Raw genomic sequence first — 13376 nt, 5'->3', positions numbered from 1 at the left:
CTGTCCATTTGCGGGGTAGAGGTCAAACCCCTAGGGTCTGTGTTGATGTACGCTCAACAAGGAAAAACCGGAAGGGGATGAGAACGGTGTGAAGTGTGTGTCTATCTAAAAAGGCGAGATTTTCTCAACGAATGTCTTAAAAAGGGCTCTCGCGGCTGATCCGCCGTTCACAACGTGTATACAATAAGGAGCTCTAGAGGGAAAGAAACCCAGGTCGCCCTCCACTCAAACAGTCTGTCGCTACAAAGACCTAGGTTTCAGAAGGTTTAAATGCCATACAGATTGGTTCTAACCTTATAGGTCTTTAGTACTCCCCTTAATCGGAAACTCTTTTGGGGTAGTTGCCAACTAGTTAGCTACCTTCACTTTATTTAAAAACAGAAAACGATAAACGGTTTTACTCAAAGCAGTCTCCCAAATGATCGTCAAGGTGTCTAAACTCATGTGTAGTACACCTGGGGTTTCTCAATTCGATTGTCTAGTGAGAGAACCGTGAATAGACACATGGATGTGAAAAAAATGTGAAAGAGACGTGATGGCACCTCACGTGCGCAACCCCAATTGAGCCTGCTGGCTGGTACTCGTCAGCTTTGCCCACTCTTCTCATCATCGGTAGCCATCACGCTCCAAAATAATAATACCGAGGTGTCCAAAAGATAAAGCCAACAAAAACAAGTGGTGCGACTTAATAGTGATGATTAAAAAGTGAAACAGGTACACCCACTATAGGTTCAAACTTTATTCCGCCTTAGGAGTGCACCTACTTCAATGCTTAAAAAGGTTGCTAAATACGCATACCATTCTTATATGCCAACATGTTTCATCGCCTGGAGTCTTTTTGGCGATTTCGTCAGGGCAACAACAGTCGCTTGGCACACGATAGGGACACTTCTTAAAATCACATTTGGAGACTGCCAAAAGTAAAAAACATACACACACAACACTTTACCATGGTGTTCATCCCTTCTTCCTAGATCAACACGGGCTCTATTGCATGGATCTATGAATCGTTACTACCTTACCCTCGTAGAGCCTTGGCCTCGCGTACCAGCTCAGTCAATGAGGTCACCAATAGGCTCCTTATGTGAGTCCTCGTGGTTTTGTGCGGCATTCCACCGTAATGCTAATCTGTTAATAATTTTAAACAATTACTCAAATTATTCTTGTGTGGAAGCTCTGTTTGTCAATTACGATACCTCAATTGTCGCCAGTGTCATACTACTCAGGCCAAACTCTAGCTATTCCCACTCTCATCTTTTCTCTCCATGTTTATCAATACTCAGCCCTGAATGCTCTATTTCAGCCTGTTATATGGTCACCCTCGCCATGCTAATGTTCGTATGTCTTCGTGTACTTAGAAACACCATGTCAGACTGCTAGTATACCCTCTGAGATGCAATCACCCTCTCTCATCGGCAGAAAAACACCGTTCTATACTTAGAAATGAGTCAGCCTAGGACTGGTTTCTAACCCGGTCTCTCAAGTTGTTAGGAGATAACTTCATAGCCTCCAGCCCTAAAACAAATGTAACATGCTGGCGCCCTCCCCTCGCACATAACACCTCCTTACCACCCAAAGCCTCACGGAGCTCCTTCTCTCCGCCGGTCACCGGTGTTGTGATCCCACGGCTAATTTATACTTCCGCCCCCTGCGCGTCCTCCTCGGCGCGGAGCTAGATTGGGCGCCATCTTGGAATGGGGTGGTGCGAGTGTATCTCCGATCGAGCGTTCATCGCCCTGAGCCTCGAAATTGATGTCTTTTTAACGTGAGATCTTAAACCTACTCTTGGAGTGTGCCCTGATGTATTAATTAATGCTTTTCAATAAGATTTTACCCAGAACAGAAAACTCCCCCACACAGGGACCTCCTCATAACAGGGCCAATACAGGCGCCATCTTGGATAGGGGAAACTCGTGTATGTCTAGAGTTTACTATTTAGCGCCAAGAGTCTCAGAATGAATTTAATTTATTGTGAAGTGATGTCTTTTTATATATAGCGTGATCTCCAACCCACCATTTGAGGTATTGTGACATGATACGTGTATTGGTGAGTCTAAAAAGGCTAATGCCCACATACATACTTCTCTTGGGAGTTTGCCTCAATCTAGGTAACGCAGGGGTCTAAGACATTGGTGTATCAATGTAATCACTCGCAGGGTCCCCCAACATGATGTCACTTGATGCGTGTATTGGTGAGTCTAAAAAGGCTATTGCCCACATAAACACAGCAACACATCCTCCTCTTGGGAGTTTGCCGCAATCTAGGTAACGCAGGGGTCTAAGACACTGGTGTGTCAATGTAGTCCATCTCAGGGTCCCCCAACAAGACCCAAAGCCTAGGGGGTATCTTAAGTCCATGAATAGATCTTGGGTATTAATGTAGTTGGTATATTGCTGTCTATCACTGTTATTTGGTATTGCCCAATAGGGTCCAAATAGGGGTTAGCGGGGGCGTGCCTTGCTCGCTAATGTAGATGTATCTATATTTTAAATACTCAGTATCTCGCCTTACCCCATTCGATTTGGTCGTTCAATCCCTCTCGGTCGGACTTCTCTTGGAAAATCCATCTCGCTTCCTTCGAAGCCAAGATTTCTTCCACATTTTGAGGAGAGCCCATCATTCTCTCCAAGACCACCCACGTGAAGGTGTGCTTGGTGTGATGGCAGTGTTGTACCAACTTTGTCGTTAACTTGCCTGCTCTTATAGTGCTAAGGTGTTCTTGCATTCTGATTTTCACCTTCCTGGTAGTTAGTCCTATATATTGAAGGTTACATTGGCACGTTAATCTGTATACCACATTGGCAGTGTTGCAGTTACTAAAATACTTCAAATGCCAGGTTTTTCCTGACTTTAGAACTACACTTTGGGTTTTCTTCGTTAATACACACACTGAACACGACCCGCACGGGTGGTGACCAGGGGTGATGGACGACTCGGTGAACTTCTGTTCTACTTTAACCCGTGTATGCACAAGTTTATCACCCAGGTTGCTAGATCTTTTAAAAGCAAACCTGGGTGGGGGCATCTTGAAGTCCTCAGTGGACAGCAACGCCCAGTGTTTACGAATGGACTGTCGGATCTTCGTGGCTAACGGGTCGAATGTCATGACCACCGGGAGGCAGTCTTCTGTAGTTTTTTCATTCTTTTGCAGAAAAACACTCCGGGGGGTGTTCATTGCCCTTTTTCTAGCCTGTCTGATGGTCTTCCGTGGGTATTGTCTCATTTCAAGTTTGGCACATAGTTCTTTAGACTGGTCCAAGAATGTAGTTGTCGAAGTACAGTTCCTGCGATACCGAAGAAATTGACCAACAGGAAGGTTATCCCTGAGTGCTCTAGGGTGATAAGACCTGTAGGAAAGGAGGGAGTTTTTATCTGTTGGCTTTTGATGTACTTTGGAACATAGCCTGCCCCCATCTGCATATATGTCTAAATCCAGATACACTGCTGTGTGGTTGCTATAGTTCCATGTGAACCTCAGACTGGCATCCTGATGGTTAATCCAGTTCAGAAATTGTAATAAACCATCATCTGGACCTGACCAGACGCAGAGAATATCGTCAATATATCTCTTCCAGATACGGATGTTACTCTGGAAGGGATTAGACTGATGGTATATGACGTGCTCCTCGAACTGGCCCACATAGATACAGGCCAAGCTCGGCGCCATCGTTGCGCCCATCGATGTGCCCGTAGTCTGCAGATACATAGTATCCTTATAGCAGAAGTAGTTTCGTGTGAGAGCCAGTTCTATGCATTGTAGTATGAAAGATTGTGGAGCATCATAGAACCTAGGATCTAGGATCCCTTCTCCGGTCTTTTTTAGGACAGAGCCACAGGGGCAACAGAGGGGGAGGTCCGCGTGGCAGGGGTCGAGGCAGGGGCAACCTAAATCAAAACCAGCAATGGCAAACCCACTCCCCAAGAGTAACACGGAGCCGCGGACGGAACCAGCTATGACTCTGAATAACATAGTGGTGAACCTATCCGACCATGAACTGACCATCAATGAGGAAAGGGTGTTGAACAAAGGGTTAGGGTTTGTTCCCACCCCCACACATGACCCCTTTAGATGTAGGATTGAACTTCACGAAACGATGCGAAGAATTAAACTAAAGAAGTTCTTCGCTAATAAACCACAGGATACTCCAACTGTGTTTAACACCACACTTAGGAAACCATCCAATTTCTGTCCATCTAATACAACTATAGGCCCTGAGGTAACGGTCTTTGAGAATAAGGTACTGCAAGACATTTCCCAATTGGAACAGCAAAACACAACCTCGAAATTTAACAACATGAGTAGGGTAGAGTGGGAAGCAGTAAAGGGCCTTGAGAATATTCAGCATCTGACGATTAAAAGCGCAGATAAGGGAGGAGCTGTAGTAGTTATGAATACCATCGACTACGACACTGAAGTGTTGAGATTACTCAGCGTCCGCCAAAACTATCGCCCATTGGCACAGGAACCCCAGAAAGAACTGTTGGCGACCATTAAGACTATGGTGACGGAGGCTAAGGAGAAAAAATGGATAACAGTGAGAGAAGCCGAGTTCTTGGTTAATGACAAGCCAAGAACTCCGGCATTTTACATCTTACCCAAAATCCATAAACCACAACGTCCTCCCCCTGGTCGACCAATCGTTTCGGGGATCCAGTCTGTGCTAGAGCCTCTCTCGCAATTCGCTGATTTTTTCTCAGGGAATCAGTTATTAATCAGAAATCATTTGTAAAAGATACCACAGCAATCCTAAATATCCTTGAAGATTTGCAGTTTGACCCAGAGAATGAATTTATGGTAACCATCGATATAGAGTCACTCTATACCTGTATACCACAGGATGCAGCGTTGGTGGCAGCAGCGCATGCGCTTAAGGCACAAGAGTGGTTCTATGATGCTCCACAATCTTTCATACTACAATGCATAGAACTGGCTCTCACACGAAACTACTTCTGCTATAAGGATACTATGTATCTGCAGACTACGGGCACATCGATGGGCGCAACGATGGCGCCGAGCTTGGCCTGTATCTATGTGGGCCAGTTCGAGGAGCACGTCATATACCATCAGTCTAATCCCTTCCAGAGTAACATCCGTATCTGGAAGAGATATATTGACGATATTCTCTGCGTCTGGTCAGGTCCAGATGATGGTTTATTACAATTTCTGAACTGGCTTAACCATCAGGATGCCAGTCTGAGGTTCACATGGAACTATAGCAACCACACAGCAGTGTATCTGGATTTAGACATATATGCAGATGGGGGCAGGCTATGTTCCAAAGTACATCAAAAGCCAACAGATAAAAACTCCCTCCTTTCCTACAGGTCGTATCACCCTAGAGCACTCAGGGATAACCTTCCTGTTGGTCAATTTCTTCGGTATCGCAGGAACTGTACTTCGACAACTACATTCTTGGACCAGTCTAAAGAACTATGTGCCAAACTTGAAATGAGACAATACCCACGGAAGACCATCAGACAGGCTAGGAAAAGGGCAATGAACCCCCCCCGGAGTGTTTTGCTGCAAAAGAATGAAAAAACTACAGAAGACTGCCTCCCGGTGGTCATGACATTCGACCCGTTAGCCACGAAGACCCGACAGTCCATTCGTAAACACTGGGCGTTGCTGTCCACTGAGGACTTCAAGATGCCCCCACCCAGGTTTGCTTTTAAAAGATCTAGCAACCTGGGTGATAAACTTGTGCATACACGGGTTAAAGTAGAACAGAAGTTCACCGAGTCGTCCATCCCCCCTGGTCACCACCCGTGCGGGTCGTGTTCAGTGTGTGTATTAACGAAGAAAACCCAAAGTGTAGTTCTAAAGTCAGGAAAAACCTGGCATTTGAAGTATTTTAGTAACTGCAACACTGCCAATGTGGTATACAGATTAACGTGCCAATGTAACCTTCAATATATAGGACTAACTACCAGGAAGGTGAAAATCAGAATGCAAGAACACCTTAGCACTATTAGAGCAGGCAAGTTAACGACAAAGTTGGTACAACACTGCCATCACACCAAGCACACCTTCACGTGGGTGGTCTTGGAGAGAATGATGGGCTCTCCTCAAAATGTGGAAGAAATCTTGGCTTCGAAGGAAGCGAGATGGATTTTCCAAGAGAAGTCCGACCGAGAGGGATTGAACGACCAAATCGAATGGGGTAAGGCGAGATACTGAGTATTTAAAATATAGATACATCTACATTAGCGAGCAAGGCACGCCCCCGCTAACCCCTATTTGGACCCTATTGGGCAATACCAAATAACAGTGATAGACAGCAATATACCAACTACATTAATACCCAAGATCTATTCATGGACTTGAGATACCCCCTAGGCTTTGGGTCTTGTTGGGGGACCCTGAGATGGACTACATTGACACACCAGTGTCTTAGACCCCTGCGTTACCTAGATTGCGGCAAACTCCCAAGAGGAGGATTTGTTGCTGTGTTTATGTGGGCAATAGCCTTTTTAGACTCACCAATACACGCATCAAGTGACATCATGTTGGGGGACCCTGCGAGTGATTACATTGATACACCAATGTCTTAGACCCCTGCGTTACCTAGATTGAGGCAAACTCCCAAGAGAAGTGTGTATGTGGGCAATAGCCTTTTTAGACTCACCAATACACGTATCATGTCACAATACCTCAAATGGTGGGTTGGAGATCACGCTATATATAAAAAGACATCACTTCACAATAAATTAAATTCATTCTGAGACTCTTGGCGCTAAATAGTAAACTCTAGACATACACGAGTTTCCCCTATCCAAGATGGCGCCTGTATTGGCCCTGTTATGAGGAGGTCCCTGTGTGGGGGAGTTTTCTGTTCTGGGTAAAATCTTATTGAAAAGCATTAATTAATACATCAGGGCACACTCCAAGTGTAGGTTTAAGATCTCACGTTAAAAAGACATCAATTTCGAGGCTCAGGGCGATGAACGCTCGATCGGAGATACACTCGCACCACCCCATTCCAAGATGGCGCCCAATCTAGCTCCGCGCCGAGGAGGACGCGCAGGGGGCGGAAGTATAAATTAGCCGCGGGATCACAACACCGGTGACCGGCGGAGAGAAGGAGCTCCGTGAGGCTTTGGGTGGTAAGGAGGTGTTATGTGCGAGGGGAGGGCGCCAGCATGTTACATTTGTTTTAGGGCTGGAGGCTATGAAGTTATCTCCTAACAACTTGAGAGACCGGGTTAGAAACCAGTCCTAGGCTGACTCATTTCTAAGTATAGAACGGTGTTTTTCTGCCGATGAGAGAGGGTGATTGCATCTCAGAGGGTATACTAGCAGTCTGACATGGTGTTTCTAAGTACACGAAGACATACGAACATTAGCATGGCGAGGGTGACCATATAACAGGCTGAAATAGAGCATTCAGGGTTGAGTATTGATAAACATGGAGAGAAAAGATGAGAGTGGGAATAGCTAGAGTTTGGCCTGAGTAGTATGACACTGGCGTCAATTGAGGTATCGTAATTGACAAACAGAGCTTCCACACAAGAATAATTTGAGTAATTGTTTAAAATTATTAACAGATTGGCATTACGGTGGAATGCCGCACAAAACCACGAGGACTCACATAAGGAGCCTATTGGTGACCTCATTGACTGAGCTGGTACGCGAGGCCAAGGCTCTACGAGGGTAAGGTAGTAACGATTCATAGATCCATGCAATAGAGCCCGTGTTGATCTAGGAAGAAGGGATGAACACCATGGTAAAGTGTTGTGTGTGTATGTTTTTTACTTTTGGCAGTCTCCAAATGTGATTTTAAGAAGTGTCCCTATCGTGTGCCAAGCGACTGTTGTTTCCCTGACGAAATCGCCAAAAAGACTCCAGGCGATGAAACATGTTGGCATATAAGAATGGTATGCGTATTTAGCAACCTTTTTAAGCATTGAAGTAGGTGCACTCCTAAGGCGGAATAAAGTTTGAACCTATAGTGGGTGTACCTGTTTCACTTTTTAATCATCACTATTAAGTCGCACCACTTGTTTTTGTTGGCTTTATCTTTTGGACACCTCGTTATTATTATTTTGGAGCGTGATGGCTACCGATGATGAGAAGAGTGGGCAAAGCTGACGAGTACCAGCCAGCAGGCTCAATTGGGGTTGCGCACGTGAGGTGCCATCACGTCTCTTTCACATTTTTTTCACATCCATGTGTCTATTCACGGTTCTCTCACTAGACAATCGAATTGAGAAACCCCAGGTGTACTACACATGAGTTTAGACACCTTGACGATCATTTGGGAGACTGCTTTGAGTAAAACCGTTTATCGTTTTCTGTTTTTAAATAAAGTGAAGGTAGCTAACTAGTTGGCAACTACCCCAAAAGAGTTTCCGATTAAGGGGAGTACTAAAGACCTATAAGGTTAGAACCAATCTGTATGGCATTTAAACCTTCTGAAACCTAGGTCTTTGTAGCGACAGCACACATTCCTCAGACAAACTCACTCTTTCTCTCTTTTGCCTTCTTGACCAACATTCTCTTGTTCTCACTTGCATTATGCACAAGATCCTTCATAAGGGTCAGTCAACTCTTGTTGGTCCCCCAGAGCTCTGCTCCTGGTTTGTCTCTGTCACAAATGGTACTTCTGAGAAAGGTGCTGTTACATCATCAAGGTGACTCTCAACTCTAAGAGTGAGGGAAGCATGCACCCAGTGGGGGAGACCTCTGCACTTGATAGCAGTCGTTGTTAACAGAATAACTTGGTAGAGGCAATGCCTACGAGGCTCCAAGCACTTTTGTCCTGGCGTGCTTCTTCACCAGGACCCAGTCTTTGCGACTGAGGTCATGGCTCTGCTCCTGATGTGGCGGGGCTGTAGCGACTCCAACCTGGTGAGACACAGAACGCATCATGTCAGCCAGTCCTTTACAGTAATCAAATAGCATGTTATCTATAATGTTCATAAGCATATTTGCAGGTACATCTGACAACCTCATTGCTCTACCCATGATTATCTCACGAGGAGACAATTCTCTTCTCCGAGCAGGAACAGTGTGAAGACTCATCAACACAAGGGGCAAAGCATCAGGCCATTTCAAAGACATTGAAGCACACACCGGCTAATCTGGATTTCGGCGTGCCATTCACCTGATCCACAAGTCCTGAAATCTCATGATGGTAACTGCAGTGTAGTCTATGCTTTCCTCGCAATGCTGCACACAACATTCTCAGGACCTCATTATTAAAATGAGTGCCTCGGTCTGACTCCAGAGAAGTCTGAAATCCGAATCTGAGTATTAACTTGCTCAACAACTTTGCACTGTGAGACTGTCATTTCTTCTGGTTGGGTAAGCTTCAACCCAATGTGAAAAGATGCACACAATCACCAGGACGTATCTCAGCCCAGTGCACACATGCATCTCGATAAAGTCCAACTGCATGCTATTAAATGGACCTCCTGATCTCCCTGTGGCTCAGTGTTGCTGCAGTTCTCTTCCCTACATTTATCTGTTGACGCACAACACATCTGTGACACAATCCTTTAGCCATTAACCTAAACCAGGGGTTAAACCAGGTCTGCCAAAACAAGCGCATTGTGGTGTCCCTCCCTATGTGAGCAGGACCATGGTCTAGCCATTGGAGGCAACAGAATACCTGGCAACACGGGTCTTCCATCTGCAGAAACCCAAATATCATCACCTCTTTTAACACAACCTGCTGTGACCCAACTTTGCTGTTCTGCCTCTGTCACTTCTTCCTGTAATCTCTTAAACTCCTCCCATGTATCAGTTGTGGTTAGCAAAAAGGTTGTGATTGGTCTCATCTTCTTAACCGGAGTAGGGTGAAACACTGAAACAGTTTATGGTATGCATTTGAAAGTAGGCTGTATAATAGCAAACTTTCTGTTTCTTGATGAAGTACAACATGCATTTTATATAAAAAAGGAATGACGTGGTGGATAATATGTAGTTGATCCAAAGGGCGTCACAACTGGACGTACCTTGCACACACGTGCAATGGCCATGACATCTATTTTAGGCTAGTAAAAGAGTACTGATGATTGGAACAGGTCTGTACATAAAAAAATTAAATATTCTGTTAAATATTTTGGGCGCATGGATACTATAAGTATAATATGAATGTTATGGAGCAGTGTGGGCACTCTCTCGTGGAAAGATGCTGCGTTGCGGATATATTGATTCTCCACGCAGGCGCAGAAGAGAATCAGGTTAGTGGTCTAGAGGCCTAGTTTGTTTGCTGTTCAAGTGTATTTAAGCCAGCCTCCGAACACATGCCTCTTGATAGAGCAGGAAGATCACATGTGCGCGAATGAATCTTTGACTGCCGGTACACGTGTGGATAGCGTGGGGGTCCAGCAATTTGTGACCATAGATTTGAATGTTTTTATCAATACCGGAGTATGATTGGGGAACATTATGTAATTATTTAAGTGGTTGTTATGACATAAACAATGCACGGCTCCCTGTTTTATAATCCCATACTTCCGCGTGACATGCCGTATTGGACTATATAGAACTGGTTGACCGGCTTGTGACATGTCTTAGCACATTTTCAATTATGTGTTCGGTGCAGGCTGATAATTGATGGATGGGGGCATGGTGCATAATCCACATAAGTGATTTGTTGCTGCAGGGAAATTAGCGGTATACGTTTAAGTGGAAAACTATTCAAATATTTGGTGCGACTATTACCTATCACACACGCGGTGCACAGCGGGGCGGAATGCCATGCAGTGTTGCCTCCAGACCTGCTGCTTTGAACTGATACATTCTGAATTTCTGATATTGATGATTGCATGGCAAATAACACCATGAGAATGGACATATAAATTGGAAATATGACACTTGTAGACTGGTTTCTATGGTGTCGTAGGCGAAGATGATACTTTTTAACAACGGTCCCTTAATACAATTATGGTTATAAACATCAACCCCATCTCATTTTTCTCTCCTTTTTTTGTGTATACATAGCCCTTGATGAATGGATGCCAAGAGTAACCTAGCCCTGGTATTGAGAATTAGGAGATACAGCACACTACTTGGAGTGTGTCCCGAGGTATGTGTGTGTATACGCATATTCAGTTCATTCTTGGACTACCCTGTTACACAGTTTTATGGCTCATTAGCCTTTCTAGTAAGTGTCTGTCCTCTTGCTAATGTGAGATGGAACAAGTATATACTTCATAGTGGCCTGAATCTCATCAATGATTATGAGTAGAGACTCCCAATAATTCTATTAGTGTGTACAATGTCATTGAATTTATCCATTTACTTTGTACATTTTCTCCATTGCTCCGCAGAATTTTTGGAGGTGAATTACATTTGAATTATGATAAAGTGTATCCTTAGCTCGTTATCACATTTGAGCACATGCCTTTTTTGTAAGTGAGGACTAACGGATATTTTCTGTAGAAATATCACAGTATTCTGTGGTGAGGTGAAGGGTATGCAGATTCATTTTCCTACTGCATATTGGTGTTGTTTCTTCTTTTTTCATTTGTTCCTGAGACTACATTGGTGCTGTCTGTTTCTTTCCTCATTTCTAATATCACTGGAGTTTATTTTATATTTTTGGGACTTATTTTTGGGATATATAAGAAACGCTCTCTTAGTTAGTAATTCCAGTAAGAAGCCCATGGTTGCAAGGTTAGAAAAAAGAAAAGTTATTGGCCTGCAATTGTAAGAGGTAGACATGTGCCTATATTGGAGGTTAAGAAATCCAAAGGTCTGCAGCAAGTCTCTGAGCTTTGTTAAAAAATGACATGATTACAAACCAAGAATCGAATGTTGTATTTAGCAAATCTCTGAGCTTTGTTAAAAATGATTTGTACACAAATCATGAGTATACTGAAATTTCTATGAGATGTCACAGAAATGTGTGAAGGATTGATGGGACGTCAATGTTTTGAAGTTTTTATAAATAGGGACGTATGTATAAATTTCTTAACAATGATTAATATTTGATCATTTTTCTTCGTCATTTTTCAAGTAATTAAGATAATATTTTATAAACAAATATAAAAAATGAACAGTAACTTTAAATGTATATATTTGGTCACATATGTTTGACTGGAAATTTACTGTTCCATCACAAGAGTGTTTCATGGTATTAGTCTGTTGTGTTATTGTACATAGTGAATACATGTAAATCATGTTGTGTGTATACGTCTCTAATGTGAGTTCTTTTTATATATGTTTGCAGCACTGAAGAAGCCCATAACTGGGCAAAACACGTTGGCTGCACACAACTGTTTTCTAACATGGAAGTTTCTGAATAAAGATTCAAAGAATCAACGAAAATACCTCATCTGTTTTTGTTGTACATACATTATATTGACTTTACTCATGTTCTTGTGCAATGTTGCCTCTCTACTGTGTTTGAACTTTGCTTTTCTGTCTTTGTCACTTCTTCCTGTAATCTCTTAAACTCCTGCCATGTATCAGCTGTGGTTAGCAAAAGGTTGTGTTTGGTCTCATCTGCTGGTTTGTGGCAGTACTCCCTATTAAATGTACAAGCACCATGGGCACTGTGCAACTTTATCAGCATATCTGTCACCTACTGTCACATAGTCATCTCCACTGTGGTGTGCATAAAATTTCTCAACCACAATCTGGGTAGCCTTTACACATTTTCCCCATTCCTTAAGAGGTCATGAAATCCCTTTGTGACCATAACTGACAAAAATCAGGAACAACACCAAGGCTGTATTGACTATCAATGGAAATCGTCACTTTCAACCGTGCATAAACACAGCACGCCCTAGTAAGAGCGATCAATTCAGCCACTAGTGTGGATGTTACTCCTTACAGCCAGGAAGCTTCAATTTTGCCCGAAACTGTACAAACTGCATATGCAGCTCTCATATTTCCTGCATGGTCTCACAAACATGAGCCATCCAGAAACAATACAAAATCAGATTCAGGTAGTGGATTGTATATCTGGTCTTGGCTTGGTGCACAGTTCAGTGACATTGAGACAGTCATGGTCCACTTCACCATCATCATTGTCTCGTTCAGGAAGGGGTAGCAAGGTAGCCGGGTTTAGGACAGCACATCACTTCTGGGTGACATTATCAGCCCCAAGTATGATCTGCTCATACCTCATAAGTCAGCTGCTTGTCAAATGCTGTGTTTGGGTACGGGTCAACAATATTTCTACATAGTGGGGCACAAAGAAAGTCAAGGGATGACCCATTACAATACACTCGCACCTCTCAATGCTTACACCTGTGGCAGCCACGGCTTTAAGGCAACAAGCCAGCTCTGCAGCTGCGGGAGCAAGGGTAGCAGAAAAGTAAGGGATGGGTCTTCGACTGCTGCCATGTAACCGTGTCATCACTGAGAGAGGGCAGGCCTCCCTCTCACTGCAAAAGAGCGAAAACTCTTTATTTTATTCAG

This window comes from Triturus cristatus, chromosome 9 (assembly GCF_964204655.1).
Source record: "Triturus cristatus chromosome 9, aTriCri1.1, whole genome shotgun sequence".
NCBI lineage: Eukaryota > Metazoa > Chordata > Amphibia > Caudata > Salamandridae > Triturus > Triturus cristatus.
Note: the sequence above shows the minus strand (reverse complement) of the source record.